The sequence below is a fragment of the Lithobates pipiens genome, unplaced genomic scaffold, assembly GCF_037356315.1.
Source record: "Lithobates pipiens isolate NorthernLeopardFrog02 unplaced genomic scaffold, aLitPip1_a1.2 Scaffold_16, whole genome shotgun sequence".
Classification (NCBI taxonomy): Eukaryota; Metazoa; Chordata; class Amphibia; order Anura; family Ranidae; genus Lithobates; species Lithobates pipiens.
The window spans coordinates 252,848,080-252,861,898 of NW_027507748.1; the positions used below are offsets into that span (position 1 = coordinate 252,848,080).

At 44.3% G+C, this 13,819-nt stretch overlaps 1 protein-coding gene across 12 annotated transcripts in view; it reads right to left on the bottom strand.

The window, feature by feature from the left end:
- Positions 1–13,819, bottom strand: part of LOC143982506 (zinc finger CCCH domain-containing protein 11A-like) — an 805,224-nt gene that overhangs the window by 256,674 nt on the left and 534,731 nt on the right. The window lies entirely within an intron of this gene.

Consider the following 13,819-nt stretch of genomic DNA (forward strand, 5'->3'; position numbering starts at 1 on the left):
CGTATACCATGTCAATGGACCGGGTAGGTGGGGATTCCTCAGCCAGCTGACTTATCCTCTGCCTCCTTTCAGCTTAGGGGCGGCCCCTTTCCTGAATATCAGGATGTGTGTGTGCGGTGGCGTGGGATCGTCGCTGAAGACGTCCTATGACGAAACGCGTCTGACGTACCACGCACACCACTTCCGAAGGAAGGAAGGAAGGTCGGTTTTCCCCCTTGGATGTACCTCCCTGTGGAGTAACCAGATCCTACACCGCGAACCATACAGGCCTGCTTGCCCCGTGTGGGCATAGAGATTCGGTGAGTGGGGAGCTGAAGGGGTGAGCACGGAAGTCATCTGAATTTTATGTGTTTGAGCACCAGTCACTTTCAACTGCATCCGCTTGAAGATTTAAAGTTCACCTCTGTTTTTGATTTTTGATTTTGATTTGGACTGCACTTTGTGGTTTTTGGTTTTGTCTGCGATTTTGGTTTTATCTTTGCCCTCTATAAGGACTGCACTAACTGCTTTGCTTTGTATAAGGACTGCATCAAATGTTTGTATAAGATTACCTCACTGATCAACTTTTGTATTCATTTACGGACTTTATGCATTAAGCTAGATTTATATACATATACATACATATTTAATTTTATTTGATCACTTATGGTACTGTAATTCTTTGCACTTTTTTGCCATTTTTTGTCATTTTCTGCTATTTTGCACATTTTTGCCATTTTGCACTGTTGCACATTTTTGCTATTTTGCATTTTTTGCACAATCTCAACACTCACTATATACTGGGTATACGTGTTTATCTGGATGATATAGTATTTGGATGTTTTAGTGCTATTATGTATGTATGACCTTTTCACAGTGTCACTTGAATACCCTCTAGTACTAACTGTATCAGTATTGTAGGTCTCCTTTCCCTCCTGTAAGTAGCCATACTGGAGGTACACCTTCCTGTCATCCATTTATTTTAGGGCGAGTATTATATATCACTACTACCTCCCTGTAGCCTGTTTTGCCTGGCCTTCCCTTACTTGTGCCTGTTGGGTATTTAACCACCACTTATCCTGGTGGCCAGTCTCTCCATTTTCCATCGGCGGGGGTACAAGGTGGCGTACCCATATTTGTCATACTTTCTAATAATTTCTGCATATGGAGCCTATCAAGTTATGTTAGGTAGCGCCTGGGCCCCTCTAACATAATAACTCTTTTACAAAGATTTTAGTAATGAGAACAGTATAATTAGCAGTAATCAGCATGGATTCATGATTCATGAAAAATCGTTCTTGCCAAACCAATCTATTAACCTCCTATGAGGAGGTGAGTTGCCATCTAGATAAAGCAAGGCCCGTAGACACAGTTCCCCATAAACATTTACTGTACAAAATAGGGCAAGTTCAGAGGGTGATAATAAATGGAGAGTACTCGTAATGCTCAGGGGTGGGTAGTGGAGTCCTCCAGGGTTCTGTGCTGGGACCAATCCTATTTAATTTGTTCATAAAACGACCTGGAGGATGGGATAAACAGCTCTGTCTCTGTATTTGCAGACAATACTAAGCTAAGCAGGGCAATAACTTCTCTGTAGGATGTGGAAATCTGGCAAATGAGGTTCAATGTAGAAAAATGTAAAATGCATTTAGGTGGCAAAAATACTGTATGAATGCAATTTATACACGGGGGGGGGGGGGGGGACCTCTGGGGGAATGGGGGAATATAGGATGGAAAAGAACCTGGGAGTTCTAGTATGTAATGCCAAGCTGCTGCTAACAAAGCAAACAGAATATTGGCATGCATTAAAAATGGATTCATTCCAGAGATAAAACGATAACTCTCCTGCTCTACAAGGCTCTGGTCTGGCCACATCTATGCTGTCCATTTTGCTGTCCAGTTCTGGGCACCAGTCCTGAGGAAGGATGTACTGGAAATGGAGCAAGTACAAAGAAGGGCAACAAAGCAAATAAAGGGTCTGGAGGATATTAGTTATGAGGAAAGGTTGCGAGCACTGAGCTTATTCTCTCTGGAGAAGAGAGGCTTGAAAGGGGATAGGATTTCAATATACAAATAACATACTGGTGACCCCACAATAGGGATGAAACTATTTTGCAGAAGAGAGTTTAACCTCTTGGCATCCGCGCTATAGTCAAATGATGGCCACAGCGTGGACCTGACTTTCCCCTTTGTACGTGCCCCCTGCAGGGCGTGTGTGGTGTGCGATGTGATCATCGAGTCACTGAGACTCGGATGATCACAGATCCAAGTAAGGGGCCAATGACAGTTGATCACATGATGTAAACAAAAGCTCGGTAATCATTTTTTTTCTCCAGGGTGAGGAGAAAAAAAAAGCTGATCACCGGCTTATGTGCAAGGGACATCGGTCCCGAAGAGGAAGAAGAAATTCTGCCTCATCTGTGCCACCAGTACCCCCTGCCAGTGCCACCTAACAATGGTCACCAATGGTGCCAATCAGTGCCAACTAGCAGTGCTGCCTATCACTGTAACCAACCATTGCTGATCAGTGCCCATTATTGCTACCCATCAGTGTCCATCACTGCCACCTCATCAGCGTACATCAATGTAGGAGAAAAAGTACCTGTTTGCAAAAATTTGTAACAAAATATATATATAAAAAAAATTTTTTTTTAAATTCGGTCTTTTAAAAAAAAATTTTAACAACAAATAAATATTGCAGAGGTGATCAAATACCACTAAAAGAAAGATCTATTTGTGGGAAAGAAATTATAAAAAGTTCATTGGGGTACAGTGTTGTATGACCGTGCAACTGTCATTCAAAATGCATCAGCTCTGAAAGCTCAAAAATGGTCTGGACAGGAGGGGGGGGGGTTTAAGTGCGCAGTAAGTAAGTGGTTAACAAGACTCATAGCCACTCATTCAAATTAGAAGAAGAAAGGTTTAACCTTAAACTACGTAGAGGGTTCTTTACTGTAAGAGTGGCAAGGATGTGGAATTCCCTTCCACAGGCGGTGGTCTCAGCGGGGGGGGGCATCGATAGTTTCAAGAAACTATTGGATAAGCACCTAAACGACCACAACATACAGGGGTATAGAATATAATACTGACATATAATCACACACATAGGTTGGACTTGATGGACTTTGTCTTTTTTTCGACCTCACCTACTATGTAACTATGTAATAGCCACTAGAAAGACAACCTTCTGAGAGAGCGTAAGGGGATCTCCCTAATGTTCTCGAATGGTGACTTCTGAAGTATCGAGAGCACCATGTTTAGCTCCCACGGAGACAGTGGCGAGCGTACCGGGGGAGTCATGTGCTGAACCCCTTGAACAAAGGTATGCACCAATGCGTGAGTAGCCAACGGCTGCTGAAAAAAGATGGCAAGAGACGATATTTGCCCCTTGATAGTGCTCAAAGCTAGCTTCTGATCAACCCCACGCTGCAGGAAAATAAGGATCTTAGATACCAAATAGGAGCGCAGATGCCACCCCACAGCCTCTCACAAAGAGAAACCTTCCAAGTGCGATGATAAATCCTCACTGAAGGACTTGCCCCTTCAACATAGTAAGAATCATAGAAACCGGCAACCCCCGGTCTCTCAGCACCTAGCTTTCAATAGCCAGGCCGTCAAAGACAGACAGAAAAGCAGGGTGGAATATCGGTCCCTGAGACAGAAGTTCCTCCTGCACCAGCAGTCGCCACCATCTGTACCATGTGAGCGTATCATGGATGCCGAGGCCAATCTGGAGTGATTAGAATGACCAGAATCCCCTTGGCCTCTACCCTGCGCAGAAGATGAGGGAGGAGCTTGAGAGGAGGGAAGGTATAAATGAGCTGATAGTGCCCCAATGGTGCCACCAGCGCTTCTGATGCGTCTGCCAAGGGATCCCTTGTTCTGGCCATAAATCTTTGCACCTTCCAATTGAGACGGGAGGCCAGAAGATCCACGTCTGGCATGCCCCACCGCAGGCAAATAGATGAAACACCTCCAGATTCAGCGACCACTCCTCCTGATCCAGCAATTGACGGCTGAGGTAGTCCGCTTGCCAGTTTTCTACACCCGGGATGTAGATAGCAGAGCCGACACGTGAAGTTCTGCCCACCGCAGAATGTAAGAGACCTTCAGCTCCACTGCTGAGCTCCTCATCCCCCCAGGTGGTTGACGTAACCCACCGCCGTGGCATTGTCCGACTGGATCCTGACCGGACGACCGAGCAGCAGAGTCCAAATAGAGAGGCTTAAGCTGATCGCACACAAATCCAGAAAATTGATCGATAGACAAGACTCTTCTGACTTCCAGTAGCCCTGGGCCGATCAAAGGCCCAGAACCCCCCCCCCCCCCAGCCCGTCAGGCTGGCATCCGTTGTGATCGCCGTCCAATGAAGAGGGAGAAATTAATTGTCAGTCCATGGGGCCAGAGATCTTAGCCCCCAAAGAAGCGGGCCCTGGTCAGATGCCCCATGCAAATCTGACAAACCAGAAATGCCGGGGATTTGTCCCATTTGGACCCGCATGCAAAAATAGAGACTACCACTTGAGGGATAGCAGTAACCACACCGCAAAGTGAAGGGTCTGAAGTTTAATCGGCGGAAGAAAAACCCTCGCCCATGTAGAGTCGAAAACGGACCCCAAGTATTCCAGGCGTTTGGCTAGGAGCAACATGGACTTCTGGAGGTTCAACACCCAGCCAAACTCTTGTAAGGCTTGCATGGCGATCTTCACATTGTCCCTCAGTTCTGAAGCTGTTGCCGCTCACAGGAAGAGATTGTCCAGGTCGCCCACGACCACGATCCCTCCACTGTCTCAGCAACACCAGAACTAGTGCCAGCAACTTAGTGAAGGCCCGGGGAGCCCAGGCCAGGCCAAAGGGAAGTGCCACAAACTGTTAGTGTGCGTCCCCGACCTCAAATCGCAGGAAACGCTGGTGCCTGACACAGATGGGGATATGCAAGTGGAGAAGGAGAGAAAGCCAGGTCGGGCAAAAGTTTATCAGCGCACCTCATCCCAATTTAAACAGAGTGAAGAGAATGAGAGGTACTGGGCGGGATTATTGCGGTGCTATAGAAATAGAAAAACTATATAATATAAAAATGGAAAAAGGTTTTATTTAATATAATGATAAAAAATTTTTTTTTAAAGAGTGAAGATAAATTCGAGATTTTGAAAACACAGATAACAATATCAGTACAATAATTAAGAGTACAAATAACCACAATCCGTCAATTAGTTCAAATCGAAAACTTCTTGGCTATTCTGATGGAATCCCGACATGTTTCGCCTACACATAGGCTTCTTCAGGGGAGCCAGTGAATTGACATAGATTAGTGTATAAAACAAGAAAAGAGATTCACTGTGAAAAAAATACAACAAATTTTGTCAATTAGGTCATGAAAAACAAAAGCAGCCCAGACTCTGAACACGCTCACAAATTTCAAGAAATATTATTAGGCTGGAAAAGCCAGTTGTGCATTAGATTGAAAAACTGTGCCTACCTAACTCCAAACAAGAACCCCACCCTCACGATATGACAGGGACAACTTTAGTACGTGGAGAGCGGACCAGTCCCAAAATTCTCCAAATGGTGGCTGCAGGAGATAAATGGAACAGACAGATGTCCACTATCAGTTAGAATTCAAGAGGCCAGAACGGGCTCCCAAGATCGATCTACCGGATTTAGAGGAGATGCCAATATCACTTAAGGTAAAACAACAATAAGAGCCTACCTGAGCAAGTTGGTATTTGGTGTGTTTCAAAAAAGGAACAAATAGCTGCGGATAAGCAGGTCCAGAATAGAATGTAGTATCAAAGTGTGGACCTAGATTATGATTGAATTAATAAGGAGTTACCCTGAGAAAGGCCAATATATGTATGTACAAAAGAAATAAAATATATGGATGGATGAAATTATTCATAGATAATATTTGGTTAAGCTATGGTTTTAAAGATGGCATTATGCTCAGATTTGTTAAATAGATCGCTAAAAGAAAAACGCTTACCATAGGCAGACAAAAGAAAAAAATTTCAGTGTTCCACTGGACTTGATATAAGCTTGCACTGTGATGGAGGAATTTGGCAATGGGTTACAGCAGGCAGGTCAAACAGCCAACGTATGTAGACCCTATAGGATCAATATGTGACAGATAAGAAATAAGGAGACCCCAATAGAAAGACAGGGGGAGGAAAAGGAGAAGGTATAACTCAAAAGTAGGACAAGAAACATGGGCTGTGTGGAGAGACCATGTTCTAGTCAAAAAACCAACCTTTAGAAAAAAGTATCCACGCTGTAGTGTCTTGCAGAGCCGACACACCTGCAAAGTGGGTGTGCCTTTTATCTCCCAGACACTCAGCGTCAAATCAATTACGCCGGGTGAAAGCGGACGAAAATGCATGACTGCGCATGAGTCCCGGGAGGTTGAGCCTACAATCCCCACAAAGCAATGCGGCGGCGGCTCCGTAACCACGGAAACTCGAACGCCGCAGCAAGCATATGCGGAGATCGCAGAGATGACAGCGTAGAGGTTCGCTAAGCGTAGCAAGCCGCTACCTCACAATGACCACCACGGGACACAATACTCTCACGAGGCAGCCTGCATTCAAACGGGTCGGGCTTCCACACAGCTCGACCCGTGCGTCCATACAGGCACCAATCCCGGGGATGAGGGAGACAGGTACGCTCCCACAAAAGAGACCCAATCAGGAGGATGGGCTCCAGGAGAGGAGAAATAAGTGGCTACAAGTGCTAAAAGGATTTTTTGTATAAAAAAAAACATTTATTATTAGGAAGTAGATAGGTGTTGGTAAAATAAGTGAGTGAGCAGAGTAATGGGCTGCAATGTGTAGACCAAATCCACAAAGATACAAAAATACACAATAAAGGGATGATGGTAGGATAATCAAATGAACAAGAAGAAAATAATCAAAAAATAAAACGTTATTATGAATATACAAGGGACAATGAATTAATCAGTAACTTATTTTGGTAAATATAACGCAACAACAAGTAACAGAAAAATGGATAATAAGGTCCGTTTAACAATCTTATGACATCCTTACAACAATGTGACAATATAACACTATATAGTGATCCAAAGGAACTACAATTAAATACAGAAATAGATAAATATACGTAAAAAAGGATCAATGAGGTGAACACATACGGACATAAAAACATACCATTCGCACAAAAGACAAAAAAAAATAAGGGTATATTATCTTTAAATATGGGAAGTACAGGGAAGGGAAACAGTCAATCATATAACAATTATGTGAAGCTGGTACCTAAATTTATGAAGTATGGATTTTTATAGAGTACTGACAAAAATCCATTCTTGAATAATGTAAATGCATAATTCTAAGCAGAGGGTTGAACAGAATTAAATTAAAGGAAATGCTTATAGGTTATATATTCATTTAAGCCTGGATTATTTGTGGCCTCTAGAGTGTATATCCATTTTGTTTCTAATTGAAGTAAACGGGTATCGATTTCACCCCCTTGAGCATGAGAAGGTACAATAAATATACAGAAATATACAACATTGGGATCAAAGTTGTGAAAAATACCTATGTGTCTATTCAATGCTGTAGTGCACAGTCGTTTGAATAGTGGTGACATATGGTCTCTGATCCGTTTAAAAAACGGGCGCTTGGTTTTACCAATATAGAAACTTCCGCAGGAGCAGCTTGCAAGGTATACTATTCCTACGGTTTTGCATGTCACATTATATCTGATGGTGTGAAGAGACCCATTAGGTAATGTAATGTGTGGTGATTTAGAGATGAACCGGCAAACATCGCAGTGGCCACAAGGATATGTGCCAGTGCGATTAGTTTTAATAGGTTGTCGAATATCAAAATGACTTGTGACTAGTCGGTCTTTCATAGACTGGGACCTACGATATGTAAATTGAGGAAATGGTTTTATATATTTGTGAATTGTTTGGTCCGCCAGCAATAAAGGCCAGTACTTGATGAGAATTGCTCTCATTTGGTTGTGTTGCCGGGAGTATTGCGTAATGATGCGTAGAGGTGAATTGGAAGTAGGTTTCGGTTTCGGATAAATTAGGTCAGTTCTATTTAATTGAATCACTTTATTATAAGTACGTTTAAGTAATGATTTACTGTAACCACGTTGATATAATCTAGTGGACAAATCTTTGACAGCTAATTGAAAATCTGAATCTTGAGTGCAGTTTCGGCGAAGACGCAAATATTGGCTGTAGGGAATGCTATTTAGAAGTGATCTAGGATGTGCACTTTCGGCGTGTAAGATAGTGTTGCCTGCTGAGGGCTTACGGTAGAGAGATGTATCGATTACACCCCTATCATCTAATTTGATGCATAAGTCAAGAAAATTAACCTGAGTCTGACTGTATTCCATTGTGAATTTCAAATTAAATTGATTGTTAGCCAAACCATCAAAAAATTCATGTAGTTCGTCAAGGGTGCCTGTCCAAAGGATCAGGATATCATCGATATAGCGATGCCAACCCAGGATGAACTGATTCCAATCCTGAGGTTGGTCGCTGGAAAAAATCTGTCGTTCCCACCCCCCCAGGTACAGATTGGCATAGGAAGGGGCACATTTGGTGCCCATTGCTACACCCTGTACCTGGAGGTAGTGGGAACGATCAAACATAAAAATATTATGAGTGAGGATGAACTCCAAAAGTTGGAGCACAAAACCATCATACGCTTGAGAGGTTGGTCCTCTTTCTTTCAAAAAAGAATGCATGACTTTAATGCCCGCCGTATGCGGAATGGAGTTGTAGAGACACTCCACATCTAGGGCAACCAGCCAAGTATTCAAGGGAAGCTGTTTTCCATCCAAGATTCTTAGTAAGTCAATGGTGTCCTTTACATAGGAGGGCAAAGATAATACATGCGGGAATAAATGTTTGTCAACTAGTGCGCTAGCGTTTTCTGTTAAACCCTGGCACCCTGATACAGTGGGTTGGCCCGGGGGGTTAACAAGGGATTTATGCAGTTTTGGTAACGAATAGAATGTGGGAATTTGTGGATTTTTTACATTTAAGTATTTCCACGTATAAAGGTCAATGATGCCCTGTCGATAAGCTTGAAAAATGAGTTGGTAGTATTCCGTGTTGAAATTTTCAATGATGAGTTTAGATATCGGACGATACCACTCTTTATTGTTAAGGATGTCGAGACACATTTTTTTGTTTGCCTGGGCATCCATAACGCACACATTACCGCCCTTGTCTGCAGGTTTTATAATCAAATTTGAATTGCTCTGAAGATTTTGGAGTGCCTGGCGATGTTTGAGAGAAAGATTATTAGGTTCTTGTGCATCCAGGGGATATGCAAGTACGTGTCCTTGATGTCCAAGGAAGCCAGGAAATCCCATCGATGAAGCGTGGCCACCACAGAACGAACTCCATCCTGAAACTCCGTACCTTCACAAAACAATTGAGGGCCTTGAGATCCAGGATCAAACAAACTCCTTCCTTCTTTGGAACTATTTACAGATTGGAGTAGAAGCCCCGAAACCTCAGCGAAGCTGGTACCGGAATCATCACCCCCCCGAAGAAGCAAGTCCTGCACTGACGAGACGAGACAGAGGAAGAAGATGATTCGAGAAGATTTGAGAGAAAAAAAAAACCTGTCTGGTGGACAGGAAAGAAACTATTTTCTGGCCAGACAAAATTGGTTTGCAGACCCACTAGTTGGAAAGTAGGGAAGTCCACTGGTCGGTCTGTCGACCCACCATCCGCAAGTCGGGCAGTACATGCGGAAGAGGGCGTGTCCGTGGGCTTGCCATGCCAAGGATGCTTTGGTCTGTACGCCGACCAGCACTTAAGCCAAAGCAACCAGCAAAGAACCACGGCTGACACAGAGATTTTAGAAAGTAACAGGGTCCTGCCCAAGGCCGCATCACAAACATACTTGAGCCCTTGCACTAACTGGTCTGCCAGTTCCACATAGATCAGAGAAATGTACTCATTACCCAACTCGCAGTGTAATAGCTTAGCCCACTCAGTCAGCGTCTGTGACACCAGAGCCATGGCGAACACCGGACGAAGGGCAGAACCTGCCATTGTAAACATAGAGCAAGCAACCACCTCTGCCTTTCTGTCCTTTGCTTTCTGTCAATCATGGCTTGAATCAGTTCCTCGCAGCCAATTCCTTAGACTGCGTAGGAATTGTAGAGATATTGATACTTATTTTGTTCAGGCTTCTATTCTTAAACAAAGGTTTATTGAAAAGGGCTATAATGAAATCTCATTAAACTCGAAATTACACAGGGTGGCGTTGATAGACAGGGAACTCTTCTCTTTATACCAAAACCTCCACGTGAATCCAATGATGCCTACACGTGTTCTATGCTCATGGCTTTTTCTGTTCAACACAAAGATATAAAGATGATTATTAATCGTCATTGAGGTATTCTTAAAAATTACCATATACTGGATACCATTCTTTCAGAATGTCCTAATGTTATCTTCAAAGGTGCACCTTCACTTTGGAGTAAAAATTGCCCCCAATATTATTGATTTCCCCCCCCCCCCACACACACCTGTCATTTTTTCACAATATGGTTGGTTACTTTCCCTGTAAAAAATGTGTGGTTTGTAAACACAATTCATGTGGGAGAAGTAAGAGTTTAGAATTTAGGTCTAACGTCACTAACAAGACTTATCCCATCAAAATATTCTGTACTTGTGCCACTACACACATTGTGTATATGATCACCTGCCCTTGAAGAAAACAGTATGTGGGACATACTATTCGTTCCTTTTCCACAAGGGTAGGTGAACATATTGGTGATATCAACCGAGACCCCAGTGGTTCCCAATTTGTCATTATTGACAAATACACCCCCCCATGGAGAGGGGGTGCTATGACCAGGGGTGTCTCGCATCTTGAAACTTACTGGATATACCAGCTACCCCCCCATTCCTCATTCCCCTCTTGGTTTAAATATAGAGTGGGATATTAATGGTTTTATAAATCAAGGATAACACACTTTTTGTTAGGTTTGGCATATCTAGGTGCAATCGATATTTTTCCATTTCTTTATTTTCTCATTTTTTATTCAGTTAATTTTATCACCCCTATTTTTATTAAGTTTTTGTAAAATAATTAACAATTTTTTAGATTTTGCGCATATTTACAGTATTTTCTATACGATTTACTAACTATGATTGTACTGTTTATAAATTAATATGGGCCACCACTCTGCACATCAGCTCTGAGATATATTATTTCCATTGAATTTTTTAAATTTTTTAATAGAAGACATTGCTATAGAATAATGTTCATTAATATTCCTTATTGTCGTTTAAATCACTCAATTTCACATATTGAAGTATTTGCATCCCTTTTAAAATGGATGCCATTGTTTTGGTTATTACTATACTGCAATTTGGTCCTTTTTTAATTTCTTTTTTATTAAGATTGTTTTTTTTCTTTCAAATAACATGTTTATTTATTTTCAAAAAGTGCATTACACGTCATGCATTACTACATCAGAATAAAACAGCTAGAACAGAAAAGAGTAGGCCGCAGGGACCACCCACCTCTTGGCCCATCCCAGTTGGCCCCCCAGGGCCGGCAAATGCCAGCCCGGGGGGGCCCCCCGCGAACAACCGGGCCGACCCTGAGAAATAAAGAATGGCTTTACCCACCATAGGGTCCAGTGGAGTAGCCCCGCATCAAGTCATGGACCTCTTCTTACAGTATCAATCTCTCATGACAAACAGCATCCACAAAGTAGTGTGCTAAAAGAACAACAAAGCACGTACATGCACCAGCCAAGATAGAAAAGGAGAGAGAGGCTGGCAAAAAAGAAATAGGGGTACTAAGCAGCAGAGAGAGAAGAAGAACGAGAGCAGAGGTGAGAAGTATAGGAGATAAGAGGGATAAGAAGAAAGAAAGAGAGTTTAGCAAAGGCTAAAAAGTAAAGAGAAAGGGGGGAGGAGAGTGTGGGGGAGGAGGGGTAGGGAAAGGTAGGGGGTATAGTCACCGTGCGTGGTCTCTGCTTCTTTTTCACAGTTGGATCTCCCGGGAGTTCCATGGACTCCAGACCACATCGTGGGCCTCGAGCCTGTCCTGTATCCTGGCGGTCATCCTCTCCATCAACTCCATGTCCTGAACTCTAGCATGGAGTGCTCCCAGAGCGGGGGGCAGCACCTTTTTCCAGTGTAGGGCTATTAGGCATCTCGCCGCAGTCAGGATATGCCGTGATAATTTCTTGCGGGACTTCGTCAATGTAGGGAGAGGGATGCCCAACAAGAAGGTCTTAGGGTCCAGGTCCACCCGCCGATCCAAAAGATCAGCCAGGAGGCGCCGGACCCCTTCCCAGAAGGGGACCACTAGGGGACACTGCCAGAAGATGTGGAACAGCGTGCCTTTGTGGGTCAAGCACCGCCAGCATCTGTCAGAGGTGGTAGGGTAAATGGCGTGAAGGACGTCCGGGGTCATGTACCAGAAAAATAAAATTTTGTACGCGTTCTCCCTATAGAGCGTGCATAGAGAGCTTTTCGAGGCCTGGGACCATATCGTCTGCCATTGCCCATCCGTGATCTCCTCCCCCAGCTGTTCCTCCCACTTGAGCATGTAGGCATGTTTACCTACCGGAGCTAGCGGGGGTGCATTAAGGATTTTATATATAGCCGACATCAATCCCCTTTGGGCCGTGCCCTCAAGGATTATGGTCTCAAAAGCGGAGGGAGGGGAGAAGCGCAAATCAGAGGATATGGTCTGGGCAAAGTGTCGTATCTGCAGATAGCTGTAGAAGCTCTGTCTCGGGAGGTCAAATTTGGACTGAAGGTCTGCATAAGACAACATTCTCCACGATCTGGGGTCCACTAAGGTCCCCAGGTGAAAGAGATTCCGGGAAGACCACGGGTGGGACATCGCACACGTCAGGCTGTCTGGCATCTTAGGGTGGTACAGGAAGGACGTCAGGAGCGTTTTGTCCGAAGCCAGGACATATATCTTAGAAAGCTTGCGCCATAGGCCCTGTAGGTAGGACATAGATCCTAGCAGTTGGGTCTGGGGGGTTAGTGCTGGGGCGCTCCATAGCATACTATTAGGGTGCACTGGAGCCAACCAGAGCTTCTCAATTTCCGTCCATCTGTTGTACGACCTCTGGGTGAACCAGGAGGTCACTGCCCGGAGCTGAGCCGCTTGGAAATACTTTACCAGGTCCGGAAACGCCAGTCCCCCGGCTGAGCGAGAGGCTGTCATTACCGAGCGGGGGATTCTATGACGTTTGTAGTTCCATGTAAAATCTAGCAGGTCCGCCTGTAATTTTCTCAGGTGGTGATATGGTACTGGGATAGGAAGGGTCTGGAAAAGGTAGAGGAGTTTCGGGAGAATCGTCATTTTCACCGAAGCTATCCTACCAAAGAGGGAGATCTGGTGCTTCCGCCATTGGGAAAGTAATTGCCTAATGACGCTATATAGGGGCGGGAAGTTTGCCTGATACAGAGAAGCGAAGGTCGGGGTGATATGAATCCCCAAGTATTTCAGGGAATCAGTTTTCCAGTGGTATGGAAAAGTGGCTCGGAGAAGTTCGACCTCCGGGGACGGCATATTTACCGGGAGGGCTTCCGATTTGGAAGCATTAATTTTATAGCCCGATAGGGCGCTGTAGCGGTCCAACTCCTTATGTAAGTTAGGCAGGGATATCCTGGGCTGGGTCAGGGTGAGGATGACATCATCCGCAAACAACGACACCTTAAACTCCCTGCCTTGAACCGGGACGCCCCTGATAGTCGGGTTCCGCCGGATGGACGCCGCCAGGGGTTCCACGCAGATAGCAAATAATAAAGGCGACAGGGGACAGCCCTGGCGCGTGCCATTGGAGACCGAAAATGCCGAGGAGGTAG